We start from the raw sequence: 17,730 nt of genomic DNA, 5'->3' as shown, positions 1-17,730 counted from the left end.
TGCAAATTTCTGGAAGAAAAATATAGCTTCTGCCACATAATCAAATAAAGAAGAGTTTTCTTTTTCTCCTATTTTTTTTGTTTTGTTTTTGCTTTGTTTTGTTTTCCTCAGGGGTTCTACATGTTATTATTTTTATTTTATAAATCCTGTCCAAGTTAGCATTGTTAGACAAAATTAGAAAGCTGTACTAACATTTTTCTTATAAAATTTTGTGCAAGACACAGAAAAGAGAAAACAACACTAGAAAGAAGAACAGCTTGGTTTAAAGTGTACCCCTTGGGGAATAACAAAAAAAAAAAAAAAAGTAATAGAATAAGGAAAAAATATTCCTTTTTTTTTAAAAAAAAAAAAAAAAAAAAGCAAGGTATAGAGAAAAGAATGTTCAGATTCACAGTAAGACAGCCAGCATTAAATAGCAGGGTGAAGATATTGTTCTTTGAGAGTGTCAAAAGGAAATGACTTGTCTATATCACTAATTTGTATAGTGTTTATCATCATAGCCACTAGGTGTTCTAATTACCGAAAAGTAATGATACAAAAGTTGCTGAGTAAATGTTAAACAAAACTAGTGCATATTCTTCAAGCCCTAAAGGGCCATTAGAGTTAAGTACTGGAAGACACAAAGATGAATTAATTCCTTAGAGGAGAAGAAAATTCTGGAGAGAGAAAGCCTTGCTCCAAACCACAAAGTTCAAGCTAAGTATGGGATCCTTGGATCCTTAACACGAGGCTTAGCAGGTCCAGGAATCTGTTGCTATTTATACTACTAATCTCACCATTGAAATCAACGTAGTCTTTTTTTTTTTTTTTTCCCTGAAGACTCTAATTAGTATCTATTATTATCTTTGTTACATTTGGTCTTGAATACTGTCATGAGTGTTTAGGACTGCTCTGACGCAGAATGTGCCAAGATCTGCTTACTCCCGTGCCCAGGGGAAAAGTATTTTCATAAGTACATAAAATAGCTTTCATTTTCTTTTTCCTGATGATTTTTTCTCTTGGCTGACAGGTACCACCTGATCAAACGCTTCCAAGCCCAGCAATAGAGACAAGACTGAAACAGGATTTCTCAAACAACCAAATAATCCACAGAGCACTCAAAGGGAGACAGATGTTTTCTACATTAAACTGAGCCTCTAAGAAAACAATGGGGCAACATTTCAAAATTCTTATGCAAATTTCACTCATTCAATTCTTTCTCTGAGGCCTGGGGACAATGAAAAAAAACAAAAAACAAAGAAGAAAAAAACCTGAATGATAATTCACATGCTCATCCCAAAATGGTTCTCATCAAAAAAAGCATCTTGCCTTCCTCCATAGAGACTTTGCAAGGCTGAGTCACGCTTAGTCCTTAGTAAATCTCTTTAAACCTAAAGAAGTTAAAAGAAGGCATTCAATCTATAATACTTTAAAAAGGGTGAGGTATCGTAGCTATTCTAGAGAGGAACATTCTTAAACCACATTTACAGAGTTCCAACACCTTTTCCTTCTGGTATCTTTGTAACTACATTCACAAAGACTTCACACTACTCTGAGAATGGGATCTAGCTGCTGTACACAGAATATCTCTGCTTTGTTTTACCAGGTAAACCCAATTGGCTTTAATTGCATTGTATTTCTTCATTTTGAGAATCTGCAACCAGAGGTTCTATGACCAATGCTATTTCGAAACATTGGTGTGATTTACTTTGTATTTCAAAGAAAACAATTAAACATAAGGGGTGAAAGGGGCAGCAAAAGCAGTAAAACAGCCTACATTCATAGTTAGAGTTATCTAAAACATCACTTCCGTACACTTACAATAAGGTCTTTCTAGTATCTTCAACAGAAAATGTTCCCCCTTCTGATGGTTTTTTTCTTTTTTTTTCTTCAAAAAACTGTTATCATTTGCATGCATCAGTCTCCAGTTTATTGATCTCTCATAAATTATTCCTTCTATCTTTGATTTTTTTTTGTTGTTGTTTGTTTCTCATTTTGTTTCTTTGTTGTTTTGTGGGGCTTTGTTTTGTTTTGTGTGTGTGTGGGTTTGGGTTTTTTGTTTTGGTTTGGTTTGTGTTTTTTGGTGACGATCATTAACATTTCTGAAAAAAAAATAAAAAAATAAAAAAATTGACCCATCTGAAATGTCTGCCCTAATTTGGAAGAACCAACACATATTTGACTCAGATACACCACTTTCCCTGTACAGGATGCTTCAGGTAGCTCTGAGCCAGTCCAGCTGCACTGGTTTCCAGGGAGAAAAACTTGGCCTTGCTTCATCCATTAGCACGTGCCTTGCACTTGGGCCAGACACCCTCACCCATCTCACCAGTTTTTGCAGCAGAGTGACATGATTAGCAGGGAGCAGAAACATTTCTTCAGGTTCTTTCCCTGGAAGGCTGAAGCCATTAACAAAAACAGAGATAGAAGGCAGGGTGCCAGCAAAGGAAACATGAATATGAGGTACCACAACATCAGAGGACTTTGGGCACCAGGTTCTCCTGGGACACAAGATCTCATGTTCACTTTCTTCTTGCAGTGACTATCTAGATGCAGAAATAATTTGCCTCATGTCATATTTATATGTGGCCAAGGGAATTCTCCATGACAGTCTGGCACTTCCTTTAAAAGAGTCCATTAGCGTTTCTCATGGCCTGACCAGTCACCACTCCTAAAGGAATCTGCTGTAAGAATCTCCAATGGGAATAGTGATGGATCTAATGACAACCCCGCTTTGCTTTTTCCCAACAGATACACACACAGAGTTTTTTCCATGCTACCAATTGTGCTTGGCAAAAACATAGAACAAAAAAGCCACAGCTTTTTTTTTTTTTTTTTAACAGTTAAAAAATCAACTCCACATCCCCAGCTTAAGATGTTGTCAGATCTGTGTTGTAGCAAAGCACAAATTTCAATTAATTCTTCTGTTTGTCATATTATCAGGGCTTAAAAATCCCGTAAATTCATGTCAAAGATAAACCCCAGAGTCAACTGCCATTTCCAACATGCACTCCACCCTCACCCACCCCCAGATTTAAAAGATCTGCTTTTGTATAAAAAAAAGTAGGTAGGTTTTTTTTTTTTCCTACCAGGAAAGGAAGAGGCTATTTGACATCTTGACAAAAGTTTGGAATTAGAGGTAATTCCAGCACAGATTAGTGGGCAAAGTGCGTCTGAAGAACATACTCAAGGAGGAAAGATATAATGTACTGCTCTGTTTACAAAGTCCCACCATCAATGAGAAAGAAAGTATATGGGCTATTTTTCTGTTAAAGTAACATTTTCCTCCTTCTTTTTCTTCCCATTAAACAAGTTATTTTCATCTGAGTAGTATTCGTCAAATGGAAACTCTTACTCTTATGCTGGCTTGAGCTAGTTCAGTCCATTTGTTTTTCTAAAACTGTGCTTCCATAGAGAAGTGTGTGGAACTTGTTCAGATTCACGGGTCTGAAGGGGAGGGGCAGGGATTATCTTTTTAAAAAGTTGTGCTTTTCAGCAACCCCATCCAGACACAAAAATTGATTTAGTTGTTAGAGTAATAAAGGCAGCAGGAAATTAGTTGCCAACTGGCCTCTTTCCTCTTCCTGAATTACACAGCTCACTCCAGCCCACATCTTTTTTCAGCATTGAAATTGATGTTTCAGTGCATGCCTCACAGTAAAATGGATGTGTGCTTGCAGCAGAAGCTGGCACATCTGTCCTACCTTGATTTTGCTAGAACAGATAAAAAGCAGTAACACGATGCAGCATTACAGACTTTTATGACTACACCAGAGTACACACTTGACAAGATTGTCACTTGTCTTGGTTATTACTGAAGCTATTGAAACTACACTAGCACAAATACTCCAGCTCAGGCTAAAATCCTATCTCAATTCTGCTGTGTAGATTCAATCTTATCCATATTATGGTAGGTCTGTGAGAGATATTCAGATGCTCAGTCCCATGACAAATCTCTTAATGTCTGTCTATCTGTTAATGGCTTTTGCTAATAGACAGTTTCAAAATGTGCACTGCGCTTTGGGGCATTGACCAGCTAGTTCTTTAGAAGGATATAGCTGAGATATCCAGATTTGTTAATTAATGAATAGGGAGTTTAATACTGCATCAAACTTAATTGCACATCTGGCACACTACCTAGTAGTGCCCAGTTATACTGCCTCTGCTTTCAGCTCTGTCATGATGCTTTTCATAGGCAAATTCTGAACATAGATATAGACAGGGATGCCAGATGTCTCCTGCCACTGCTACTTTGAAAAGTGTCAAGTCCTGAGTTTTACTTTACTAATAAAGGAAGGGCACAATTTAGGCCCTATTTTCTAGTGTATAAACATGGAATGAGGTGATGATCACAGATGCATAAAAGCATATCTTAGACAGTTACTAATTTACCCTGTCTTGAATGTACGGGCCCAGTGTCCTGAATTCTAGTTCTGAAAGGAACATTACACATTGTCATGTAGAAGTCACTTAAATTTAAAGAAACTTAGTTTTCTCACTAAGCAAAATGATGAATTCCACCTAGGTATTAAAACCAAAACTACTTAAACATGAACGAGTGACTTTGGGGTGATTACTGTTGGAAATCCCACATCTCCTGAATTTATCTTCTTCATTTTTGTTGAAAATTAATTTTATTGGGTACAATTTTGGAGAATCCAATAGCAAACACGAGGGGGGGGGGGGGGGGGGGTAGGGAGAATGTCATGGTTAACAATTCAATTCATTCAGCATCACACTAAAGGTCAGTGAGGCAAAAGTCCATCTTGACTTTCTCCCTTTGATGAGTGTGATTCTATCAAGGCTAAGCATAGTGATCAAAAGGTGAGCAGAAGGGCACTCAGTAAAGATATTTATAACAACTCTTTCCAGAGTTGCTGGCACATTTTATTCAATTAAAGTAAATTTCAAAGGTAAATTTCATTAATGCCCCAATTTCTAAGTGTTATGAACTGCTGGTAAAGATGCTTTAGGAGGAAAATAGCCCATATGAGATTTCATCTGGAAATAGGCTTACTGTTACTTGTATTTGTTCAGGTCAGGTAAAAGTCCCATCAATGAACAGAGTAGTAGTTGCATCCCATGTACCACTGGGTGCTTCTTAATTCCACCCCAATTATTGTAATTAACAGATCCTACAACTCATCCTGCTTCGGGGCAGGAGAATGTGTAGGGACTTTACAGATTCCCTCAGCATTATGTTTCTGTGATTGTAGGAACTAATCTCTGGCTGAAATAATCAGATTCTTCTTGTGTAGAGAAGTCCAGTGCACATATAAGATACACCCTGCTGATTAGAGGTATTATTATTATTGAGCCATTGCCTTTCATCTGTTAATTACTAAAGCTAGCTCAACCGTGGAGCATTAATAATTCTTATAGGTGGTAAATGCCATGGCTACAGTTGCCATGGCTTCAAAAGGAAAGAAGCCTAAAGGAAGTATTTGGTGGGAAAGATGCAGCCCTCCCCAAATAAGAAATTACTAACATCCCTAGATGCAAAAATCAATGGGTTATTAAGGATTAGACACCATACAGAGTATTACTCTGACCTCCAGGCAGATACTGAAGTTCTACCATTCATATTCTCTCCCCTCTTTGATAAAAAGGGTACTATTTTATTTTGTCTAACAGAGTCCCTGATGAGACCGTGGTATTCTCTGTAACTGTGCGCTGCTTTAGTATTTGCATATCTGATTCCCAGGGAGAGTTTGTAGAGGTGAAGTTCTAGAGTCTCTAAGAAAGTACAGTATTACATGAAGTATTATGTGAATGGCTATGCATAAATCTGTTACATTTCTGTTTGTTTGGTTTCTTTTGTGTTCTTTGGTGGTGGTGGTGGTGGTGGTTGCTTTGTTGTTGTTGTTTTGTTTTGTTTTGGGTTGGGTTTTCAAGCAGTCATAGGACCACTGTGTATTTTGCAGAAGAATCTCAAGAGATACTCTTAGACATCCCTTTAGAAATCATGAAGACTTTTTTCATGCTGTTGCACAGGGACTGAGCTCTGAAAGTGAGCTATTGGAACAGATGTCCCATCAGAAGAGGAGAAAACAGCAAGGGCTCCAGATGACCTACTGCACTTCTGACTTTTCAAATCCCAGTCTTCCAACAGTAAGATCCTCTCTGCTATTAGAAGAAATGCCAGCTGATGACACTATCTGCTTCTCCTGTCCAACTCCAAGTAGACACCCTGGTAGAAAATCCTAAACACAGGCAGAGGGGAATATAATATTCTGTTTGGAGTAGAAGGGAAGGCAGAACTTTGAAATACTACAGTTTCTCTGTAATGTTATTTTCTCCCTGTTTGGGCAACACTTCATCCAGGGAAATCTGATCTCATAGTGTCTTAACCAAAGATTTACTGGCTGATAGCAGAATCTGTGGGTGTGTGAAAAGCCTGACAAAAACCTCAAGAACTTATTTATGGCTGCAAATATTACATCCATATGGGAATCTTGAACTTTTTTCAGACACTGTAGAGACTGTTATCGATTTAATAGTCTACTGGAATATAGAAAAAAAAAACATAACAGGATAAAAGCTAATTATGATAATAAGAACAAGACATGTATAATTCCATTTAAAAAAATTAGTTACTTCTCTTCCTCTATCATGATTTTTCCCTAACCACAATTCTCTGTTCATTAGGAGATAATTACCTTCACTATGAAGCAGACTATAGATGTGCTGTTTACACCAAGCAAAGAAGACTTTAGAGTTGCGTTTCTTGTCAAAAACATTATTGCTGTTGAGGTGGTCTTACTGCATTACATCAAATAGGTCAGTAGACATCTAAACATATCTGGGTACATTTGGTAATGATTCAAAATTATTTTGTTCTTAATGGACAGATTTAACAAGGATGATTTTGCTGCTTAGCCTTTTTCATTCCAGACCATTTCTATCAACATACTGAAAGCCACACCAAGAGCTCCTTTACTTCTTACTTCACCCTCCTCTGCCTCTCCCACTTTTGAGATATAAGCAGATTCTGAGTAATGTGCCTTGTTTCTCCCATGAAATTAAAAAGCGGCACTACAGTAAGACAACACTAAGCTATCTTGCAACTGAATAGTTCATGCATTAATTAAACTTCACACCACCTATGCAAGGTAGGCAATTAATTACCATCATTTTCATTTTAATAGATGAGAAAACGTAAAGCACAGAAAAGTGAGGACATGCAGCAAGCCAGAACTTGAGAGCCCCCCTTGCTCACCTCTGTCATTATTACTCTACTTTGTGCTGTCACTCTGCACCACAATTGTTTGCTGTCTGGTGGCTAGACACACGGTGCACAACTGCATAGGAAACTATGCCTCAGTCCCCATGCGCCTGTATCTTAGTCCACTGGTGAAAACCACAATGACAATAAGGAAGGCCATAGATTTGCAGTAGGACATGCCCAGCCTTCTTCACTGATGGTCTTCTCCAGATTAAGCATACAGATAACAGGTAGTTGTCAATGTGGTTTGTATTTAGCCCTCTAATCACCCAAGTCAGTGCTACAGTTGCTCATTTCACTCCCTTGATAGTCAGTAAAAAGAGATAAGTTCATCCAGAAGACTCAGCCTGCCTGAGATCTGAGTCACAATGTGTTACGACAAGAAATTAGGTACTGCTGCAAAAAGACTGGCTTCTAGTTAAACAAATCACTGACCCTAACTTCTCTTCTCTATTATATCTCTCCTACTACTTGCTGAATGTGCTGATTTCACACTGGAATCTGAATTTGCACATAGTAATACTCATTAAGTAATAGTAATGTGCAATAATCCCTTTACTATAGGCTTTCTAAATCCTTCATTCCCACAAGTTCCTGGAAGCTCAATATTGTAAAGTTAGGATATGTTTCTTACTTGAAGGATTAAAGGATTTGAAACATTAAAAAATGATGTATATCACACTATGTAAAACACCCTAGAAATGACTGCAAAACTATTTTATTCTGCTTTGTACAGTAAACCATGACAGAAAGAAAAAGTTCCCAGAAAAATGGTATAATGGGAAAGTAGTATAATTTGTGGGTTTTGTGCCTTTCATGAGTTATTTTTAATGGGCCAGACAAAAAGGTCATTATTTCTGATGCAGAGAAATGACTTTACAAAATCAGTGGAGTGTTATTAAACAAGGACCTAAGTAAAAGGAAGACTCAGTCACCCATTCCTACGGGGAAAAAAAAAAAAAAAAAAAAAAAAAAAAAAAAAAAGGTAAAATGTATTACTCTCCTTTACAAACTCCCACAGTTGTTTTTCCAAGACAAGTAAAATTCATTCTGAATTTGGAGAAGGAACAGGAGAAAAAGAAAGTTTTCTGGTCTCTCTGTAGATTGGAAATCCAATAGTGAGCTAGATAAGTGCCACAATAATGAATCAGTTCACTCTTGATATTTGGTTCAGCATCTGAAGTGAAAATTTGAGGAACAAAATGAAATTTTGGAGTAAAAAGAGGTGTCACAAAATTAATAAAATAGAGTTTGGATTGGAGATTTTCATCCAATTGGAAATGAAAGGTTTCTTTTCATTTCCAGATATTGAAACCTAAAAATAAACAAACAAATGAATAAATAAAAGAAATGAAAAGGGGAAGGAAAAAAAAAAAAAAAGCCTGTGTGAAAAGTTAGTCCATGGAGCCATTCACAAACTACAAAAAGGATGTGGCAGCATTTGTCGCCTCTCTCCAGAGTGTACTGATTAAAGCACTCATCTGTGTCCAACTCCCTCTTGCTGTGCAATGTAGAAGAAAGAGTTGATCTCAAGTGTCCCTCCTCTCTAGACTCCCAGGCTATGGAGTCTCTCTCGTTCCCAGTGAATATTTGTATATTTTAACAATTCCATTTTGATGTGGAACAGATCTGACAGAGAAAATAAAAACAAAACAAAACAAAAAAAAACTCTGAAAATGCACTACTTGATTGCTCAGTGAAAAAGGTCTCCTTCGAAGAGGAAAGTGTATATCCAAACTCCCTCTCAGAATCAGATAGAGATGAGTATTATGAGAGCTGGAATTCCTTCAGCAGATGCTCTTTTTGAATCCAGCTCAAAAAAATTGAAACACTGTACTTTGGAGAATACTGAAGCAAATTTTTTTGACATTGCCAACACTTTTCTTTGCTTGCTTTTCCTCAGTCAGAGCTTTTCTTTCAACTTGACCTGAATTTGCCACTGGTTTCAATTTGAATTTTGAATGCTTTCAAGTCATAAATTGCTAGAAACCACTAGAAACAGAAAGTGTCTAGCTGCAGTCAGCACTGGTCTCAGAGAACCTCTGCCCTTAAGCCCAAACCCCCTGCTCATTTACTTTGCATACAAACTTCCCATTCTGCCAAGTCCACAGATTACTGTCTACTTTATGTGGCTCTCCCTACCACACACAGGATTTCATCTCACAGTGGGAGGTTAAGAAAAATTAATTTAGTGTAAACCTACTAACCTTTGGGCAAATTTCCCTTGAAGTTATGTAAAAGTTTGCACACATATCCTTGAGATTCTTGTGTACAAGCCCCCTCAACTCTGAGCCTGAAGACACCTCATGAAGTGAGGAAAAGGAAGCTAATGTAGCTTTAGTCCTTTTGCCTTCTCCCGAGCCTCATGCTAACCAGTCCAAAGACTGCTCCACAGCATGAACTGGCACAAGTGAATTGCATATTTAATTAATGGTCATCCACAAAGGCCCTCTGGACAGTGCCAGTGATCTCCGTGGCCCCTGTAAGCTTTATAATATCAGAAGAAATCTCCACAAGGCTGAGAGAAACCTCAGAGTTAGTCTGCTACCAGGGGAAGGGGCAGCATAACATATAGCCCAACAGAGAGGTGTTATAGGAAAGACCCATCCCTTTCAAATGCACCTAGTGAGTAATTTCTGACCTGCTCATTTTAGTATTTTCCCCTCATGTCTTTAACTGTGGTTTTCCTCTGTGCTTCCTGCTTTGTTTCTGTTTTTCTGACCTATGAAAAGAATATCTATGTGCATTATGATGTGAACATCAAAGGCGTGAAAGTGGCCTAGCTGTCTGTTTCTACAGCTGATGATGGGGTTGTATTTGTGCTAACTAATTCCAAGTCTGCAACATTATCTGGGCAAAGCATTTAACCACCTGCAACAGTTTAATTTTCAGTACAGTTAAAAGGCTTTGACTTCCTGTGGCTCTGATATAACTCAGTTCTGACAAAGGAATAACAACATATGAGTTCTAGCAAGAGAATTTTTTATTGTTAAGGGTAGGGCTGGACCTCCTGGAAACTGTTGGGTGTAACAACCGCCCCTCAACGGAGATAATTTAAGAAATTATTATGGTGTTTTAGAGAAATGTTCTACTCAAACTTCAGAGAACTCCTCAAAAACACTGCCCTGACAGGTTATTCAGATATTTGTCTAGGGAAAGAGGCCTTTGAACATATTTTAGTGGAGGTATCTCTGTCTAAGAATCCATGTAACCATGGGAGGTGGTGAGTGATTGCCTTTGCATAATTTGTTTTATTTTGCCTTGTTTCTCTCTTCTTCCAATTCTCCTTTACTTATTAAACTTTTTTTTTTTTTAATCTTCCTCTCCTCTTGCCCCACCCCACTACAGTTTTGGGGGGAACATGAGCAAGAGGCTGTGCTGAGGTTAACCCCCAAGAAGGCAAAAAGCAGAGAGGAAGGTAAAAGGCCACACATGCACACCAGCATCAGGAAAAAAAAAAAAAAAAAAAAAAAAAAAAAAGATCCTAAATATGGTTGTAGACTCTTGCTAAAAAGATCTGTCAGGTTTCTCAGACAAGTGCATCCAGAGTACAGAGAGCTGTGCAATCTACCAAGAGGGTGGGTACACAGCATAGGCTCCAGGTAGTAAGGGACCAGGGAAGAAATAGCGAAGATCTGATGAGTGTTCTTTATGCTGGAGCAAATAATGCTGGCAAAATTAAAACTGATGCTCTAGACCAGGCTACTTAAAAGAGCAGTGTACAATGAGAATGAGGATATAAAGAGCCTAACTCTATTTACGAGTCTAAAGACATGGTTTTTTGGCATCACTTCTTGTCCTCCATGAGTGGACTCATTGATGTAAGGCAGCCTTGCCACTTCCTTGTTCCTAGAGAGGATGCTGTAGAGGCAGGAGTAACACTGGTAATCCTGGGGGCTTTCAAAATCAATAGCAATGATTTTTGAAGTAAAGCACATTGCATGTGACATTTGTCTTCTTTGTAGCTGTGTAAATGTCCTCATATCTTAAACTTTGTTCTCTCTGTAGTCAATGGGGAAAAGATACACCTACAAAGAATGAGATATCTCATGTGTCTTGAATGCTCATTTTAGGATAGGATGAATTGCCTTTTTGGAGAAACCTCTCTATCAGCTATAGGAGGAAACAAATTGTTTAGATTTAGACCAGAAGTTGTAGATGGCTAAACAAAACTGACATGGATCCCCACACATGATGTCATCTTTCAGTAAAATCATCTGGGAAATAGCTTAATCCCAAAAATATTCATTTACATTATAAATGAGGGCTTATCTCTATAAAGAGATTTTATTTCTATTTGAGATTTTGAGTAACTGTGCCAAAGAAGCTACTTTCTAATAATAGACTTAATATTCCTAGAACAAAACTTCATCATCTGTTTGTAGTGTGACTTGGCCTGCATAAAAGTTACACATAAATATTTTCGTTTTCAGTGATTAAATTTGGAGGGGAAAAGGGGTGAGAAAAACACTTTGAAATGTTGAGACTTCAATGTTTTAGTTGTCACAAAATCTGATATTTCAAGTACTAAAAATGTTTGAGGGTTTTTTTACTACTACTACTATGGATGTTTACATATCACACTTCGTGGTCTAGCTATTAAAACATTTACAGGGAATGTTATATATTGCCACTATTTATTTTCATACAAATTCCTGAAAGAAAGACCATTTAGGCTGGAGCCACCTGCTGTAATTCAGATGTCTGCTATTTGGACATCTGAATCTGATGTACTTGCCCTATGTTCTGTTTATGACTGCTAATGTTTGCCATCTCCCAAAGGCAATTCATCTTATGCTGAGACAGATATTTATAACAGGTGAAAAGAACTGCTTTCCACCTATTTGCCTTCATTCAGTATCAATCAGACCTAAAGTAATGGTCTCAGTCTGAGACGCCAGACTTTTCAATATCTGAAATTAAAAAAGACAGTCCTACTCTAAATAGCCCAGAAAGAATCAGCTCATACAAGGACACATTTTCCTTGTCCCCGTTAACTACTACTACTGTCCTCTTGAACATAAATGGTACCTTCTGCATTTTTTTATTCCAGCTGCCTCCCATGTAAGGTCAGAAAGTGAGGCTAGGTCACAGCTGCAAACAGAAGCCAGGCTCTTGTCTCTGAGTCCAGCACAACCTTCACTGCACCGTGCTGTCTCCTGTTCCCATGCCTCTGTTTACAACCAAAAGCAAGATCAAGTCCAATTTATGTAGCTATTTGTATGCAAATTAGGGGATATTTTCAGATGTATTCAGCTTCATGTAGGAGGCAGGCAGCATTTAAAAATGTGTTTTTCCCAGGATGATAGTGAGGTTTCCAGTTTCTATTTTGTGCATACTGCTTTTGTTGGCAGACTTGCTCTTGACACTGATTTATAAACATTTTAAAGCCTAATGTGTCACACGCTTGCACCCAACAGGGAATCTGTCTGAGGTTCCTCTCTCTCCCGTGCAGCAGAGCCTGCTTGTTACCCTCCCCTCTCTCACTAATTCTTGCACACTCTGACATGGCAGATGATCTGCCTTCCTCTCCTGCAACATGGCCAACTCATGCATACGCCAGAGCTTCCATCAATGCCTTTCCTCATGCCAAGGCTGTTCTGGCATACTCTTCTCTGGTGTCAAGGTCTCCTTCCCTTTTCTTTGTGTTTCCCAAGTACCCTGAGCCCTACATCTCAGTGTCTCCATTCTCCCTGCTGGATCCAGATTTCTTCTCTCTGTCTCCCCACTCCCGAGCCTCGTTCGTTCACCTGATGCCTCAGATTCTCCCATCACCATTCTAGGAAAAAATTGATTTTGGTCTCACCAGGGTGAATTCTGAGTATCTTCACTGAAGCCAGTGGAGCTACACTACTATGAAATAAAAATATCACTGTGGTTGTACAGATCCCAGATAGCACACCTCAGCTTTCTAAAATTCTAAAGCCACCTATATGAAAATAAATTAATTTGTGTCAGGAAAAGTTCCAGGGCAATAGATTTCAATCATCTCCCTGTACGGTGGAGACCCTGGCATGGTTTCAATGCAAAATAGCTCTCTCCCAAAATAGTCCCCTGTTGAGTGTGGTTCAGGAGCACAAGGCAGGGACCATGCTCAGCTTGAGTGCAGACACCTGGTTTGGAAGCTAAAATGTTTAATTGCATGGACAAGGGCCATTCCATACCAGCTGTCCTCTGTGTCAGAAAACTGTCGCAAACACATTTGATTTACTTGCATGTATAATCTTAAATGTGTATCCCTACAGTCAGCCCACTGTTTCCCACTAAGGTCTCATCTCTATTGCACATGTACTAGTCTGCTGAGCCTCCAATTTGGATTAAAAAAGTAGTTGTCTTTGGTAAGCACAGCTCAGTGCAGAGCAGAGGATAACCCACCCTGAGGTCTAGGTATAGTAATAAGTCCTGAGCATGGGCTAGCCCACACTTCTTTAGCCAAAGAACATTTTGAAACACTCCAATGTCAGCAACACATACAGAATAGGTACTGGTGAAGGGACTGCCCTCCAGATGGGGAGGGCAAGAGTCATGAACTGGGTCCTCCTGAGCACACAGAGGAACAAACAGGACTCTGGGACAGGAGCTGCTGAGTCTCTTGAGTCCCATGTTCTGCTACCATGGACAATCTATTGCCTCCTTTCATAAAGGTTTCAAGTTCTTCTCAGCACTATCCTCTACTCCCCTGCCACATGTCTCCCATGACACAATCAGAGGAAGAAGTGTCATGCAAATGCCAGGTCTCAGCAGGCTGAAGGTATGCTCTGACAAGAATTCAGCACTTATACACACTTCCTACCTGTTGCAGGTAAACAAAAAATACATCTCCCAAAGGCTTAATTCTTTAAAACATGATAGTATAGACTATTATTTACTGATTGTATCTTCTTTCATATATTCGGATGTTGTCTTTGATACCATAATAACAGAAAATAACCAAATTATGCATGTTTTCCTCAATGTTACGAACTTTCCCATTCTGGTAGACTGTAGGACTGATTTCCCACCTGTCAATAACTTACACGCTCTTACTTAAGTATTTCCCCCAAGAAACAGTTTATAACGGTAGTTAACAAGAACTCACTTAGTAAACTGCCCTAAGTCAAAGCTAAGGACAAGTTAATGGTGTAATAAATCAGTCATTATGTTAAATGATCAGTTTCCACTGTACAGTATTATTGCTTTATTGACCCCTACATAAAGATTTATCACAGCAATTTTTTATCATGGTTATAGGACACGCGATTGTAATACAACAGGGTGCAGTTAAGCTTATGCTTCTTTTTTATTATTTTTAATTTTTTGTAGAGCTTGCTGTGGACGAAGCTGAAAGGGTTGGAACCACAACACGTGAGGATAGAGAAGGTCATTTTTGCTGAACGGATACAGAAACAGTAGGCACTGGGAAAGTGATGGAATCAGTGGGATACCTCTTTTTTGGCTCAGGGCTGTAATGCAAACACAAAATTAATGAGGCTGTAGACACAGAACTGTCTACAGCTTTGACAGCTGAAGAGGTTACTACCCTTAACTGCACTATCTCTGTTTTCCAGGCTATTTCCCCCTCTTCCCATCCCCACCAATCAAGGGTTACTGTTCCCCCCTCACTGACTGCAGATGTAGTTTCATTATTATTTCATCAACCATTTCCATCAAATTGATGTCAGGTTCCAAGAGAAGTCCTGTTCCAGTTCATGAAATAAATTATCTTGTTTCGATTAACGCTAGAAAGATTTCACACGTGTCTATACTAGAAAATATATGGAACATAAACTAAAGCAAGTGTGTCACTGATGGAAAGCAAAGAGTTGTCTTTGGGGAAAATTGGGGATGTCCTTCTTCACCTGCAGTAGGAGACAAAGAGATTGTGAATATGGCATGAGGGAGTAGGGATCTGGGATGTGTGGTGTTGGAGTGGGTTCCCAGGCTGTCTGGGAGGGAAGAGGACACAATGGAAAAGAGAAGGAAATCTGGGAATGGAGAAAATCTATGGCAGGAAGCGGTTCTCAGTTGTTTGCCTTCAGATTCAGTATGTATCCCGTTCTCTTGACTGGTTCATCTGGACCAGCCATAACTACAACATAAACCAAGAACACACTCTTTTGTGCTTTGACTAAGAGAGGGAGAATTAACACACAAAAAACTTTCCTTTCATGGCCCTAACAATAGGTCTGAAAACACTAAACTCTTCATCTGACCTTACAGAACTCAGAAGAGGATGCATCAAAGTTGTTATTATTTTGTCACCATTTTACTGCTAATTAGCTTTCAAGATGACAAGATTCTGTTCTTGCTAATACAAGACTGTCTAGTTGATAAATGTGACTGGACTTGGATGCTGTGTCTGTTATTAAACAGTGTCTGTTACATTAAACATCTCCAGGCAATGTCTCTGGGCACTTGAGCTCAGTTACATACACGGCTAAATTGCTGGAGGGGTCTTTGGCATGGGTTTGGCCCAGGGCAGCTAAAATACTCCCACACAATTCCCAGGCATACTCAGGATTTAACCTGGCCCAATGATGACTGCTATACACAAATGCACACCCAGTTTAGAAGCCTTTTGTGTAAGCTGGCCACCATGCTTTAAAACAGCAAAAGTATATGTAATTTCATACAGGCAAAGTCCATAAAGCCTTTCAGAAGGAGATTTAACAGATACCCTAAGTTGGGGGCTTAGGGAAGTGGTCAATACACTGGGAGGCAGGGATGCCATTCAGAGGGACCTCAGCAAGTTGGAAGAGTGGTCAGACAGAAGCTTCCTGAAATTCAGCACATGGAAATGTAAAGTGATGCACTGGGGAGGAATAACCCCATACACCAGTGCACACTGGAGACTCACCAGTTGCCAAGCAGTTTGCAAAAGAAAAAGGAATCTTTTCGGACACCATATTGACATTGGGCCACTAATGCACCTTTGTAACAAAGAAGACCAATAGCACCCTGGGCTTCGTTAGGGGGATCTTGGCCAGCACATGGCAGAAGATGATCCTTCCCCTCTACTCAGCACAGGTTAGAAATATCTGGAGTACTGGGTCGAGTTCTGGGCTCCCCATTACTGGGCTTCCCTAGCTTCTCAGCAAGTATTTTTGGTGAAAGATTCTGGAGGGAAAAAAAAAAATAGGGTATGGGACAATGGGACAGGATAGTGGAGGAAGAGGGAAGGAGGGCAACAACAAAATACTATTTCCCAGATGGTCAAATTATGTAGAAGAAATTTGTCAACAAAAGTCACTCAACTCCTTCATGTGAATTTTGCTGTTTTCATTTAAATGAACTTGCTTTTAAGGTCCGTTAGAAAAGACTGGCTAGAAAGTGATAGCATCCTGGTACAGCCTAAGCATCCACAAGCTAAAGGGGCTGACACCTGGTTCTTATCTCCTGCACACAAAAGTCATGGGTAACTCTGCTATGTCAGTGGTATGAAGGAATGAAGAAACAGATCCTTAATGTACTTCTAGGAGATAGGTAGTAAAAGGGATATTTGGAATATCATGTAGTAACACACTATTTCTACAAAAGCATGTATAAAGACAACTTTTATATTTACAATATTTTTACTGACTTTCATGCTGGTCAGGATCTACCTTCACAGTGGTCATTCCTATAACTGAAACCTATGCTCAACCTTATCTTATGTTAGTTCTATCTGATAGCAAAATCTACCAGCAACTAGGAAAAAACATTCAGATGCTTTAGTCTGTGTGCTGAACCCCAAACATCTTCTGCTTTGCTGGTAGCTCTACCCAAACGAGACACTTTAAAGCTAGCTTGAGGTATGTCTACATGATCAGCAATCACAGCAAGGGATGCAGTGAAATACAGCCCCACTCAGCTCCATGCATAAGAGAATACCTTTTAAAAGACAACATCAGTTGCAACAGATGTTGTCTCCACATGCACTCCACCTCTGGATTTTGCTAATCTAAAGAATTCAGAGCTTCAGACCACAGTTGGGGCCAAAATATAGACAGATTTCAAATCAAGTTATCACAGCAAGACTTTTGGCATTATTAACATTTCATGGCACTCAGGAAGATGTTGATATTGTTCAAGTAAGGAAACCAGAAAGACTAACCCCATCTTCTTTCTTCATCATTAACAATACTTTAGTGTTGCCTTTACATCTTTTTTTATCTGGTTTATATTACTCCTGTCCAGAGGAAAGGGGAACAGAAAGAAACAGAATGGCCAAAATATTGGGATATTATATGTAAATCATCCATGTCTTAAAAAGTGAGCAATGGTGTATTCAGTGATGAGCTCTACAGTGATGTAACCACAAAAACTGCAGTTGTCTTAACCAAGATGAACAGAAATATCCCCAGGAGCATAAAATAAATATAATTTGCAGAGTTCTATATCAATTCTCATCCTAAAACTGCTGAAGTTAAAGAGCTGATATTCATATTGATTAATGAAACCACAGTGATTTACTCTGTAGTCCCTCACATTTCTTATTGGTATATGACTTGTTTATGGCTGGACTAAAAGGCAAGGTCCTCTTCATTTGAAGGCTTGGCTCATTGGTT

The 17,730-nt window shown here is 38.9% G+C and overlaps 1 long non-coding RNA gene across 1 annotated transcript; it reads left to right on the top strand.

Annotated features, from left to right (window-relative positions):
- Window positions 1-7,029: 7,029 nt before the first annotated feature.
- LOC121063519 lies at window positions 7,030-15,045 on the top strand. The gene is made up of 3 exons (XR_005816043.1): window positions 7,030-7,434; window positions 10,553-10,622; window positions 14,507-15,045. It is a non-coding gene; the product is annotated as an uncharacterized LOC121063519 (long non-coding RNA).
- The last annotated feature ends 2,685 nt before the right edge of the window (window positions 15,046-17,730 follow it).

This window comes from Cygnus olor, chromosome 1 (assembly GCF_009769625.2).
Source record: "Cygnus olor isolate bCygOlo1 chromosome 1, bCygOlo1.pri.v2, whole genome shotgun sequence".
In the NCBI taxonomy this organism is placed as follows: Eukaryota; Metazoa; Chordata; class Aves; order Anseriformes; family Anatidae; genus Cygnus; species Cygnus olor.
The sequence above is the reverse complement of the archived record's forward strand: the minus strand, read 5'-3'. Positions and strand labels throughout refer to the sequence as shown.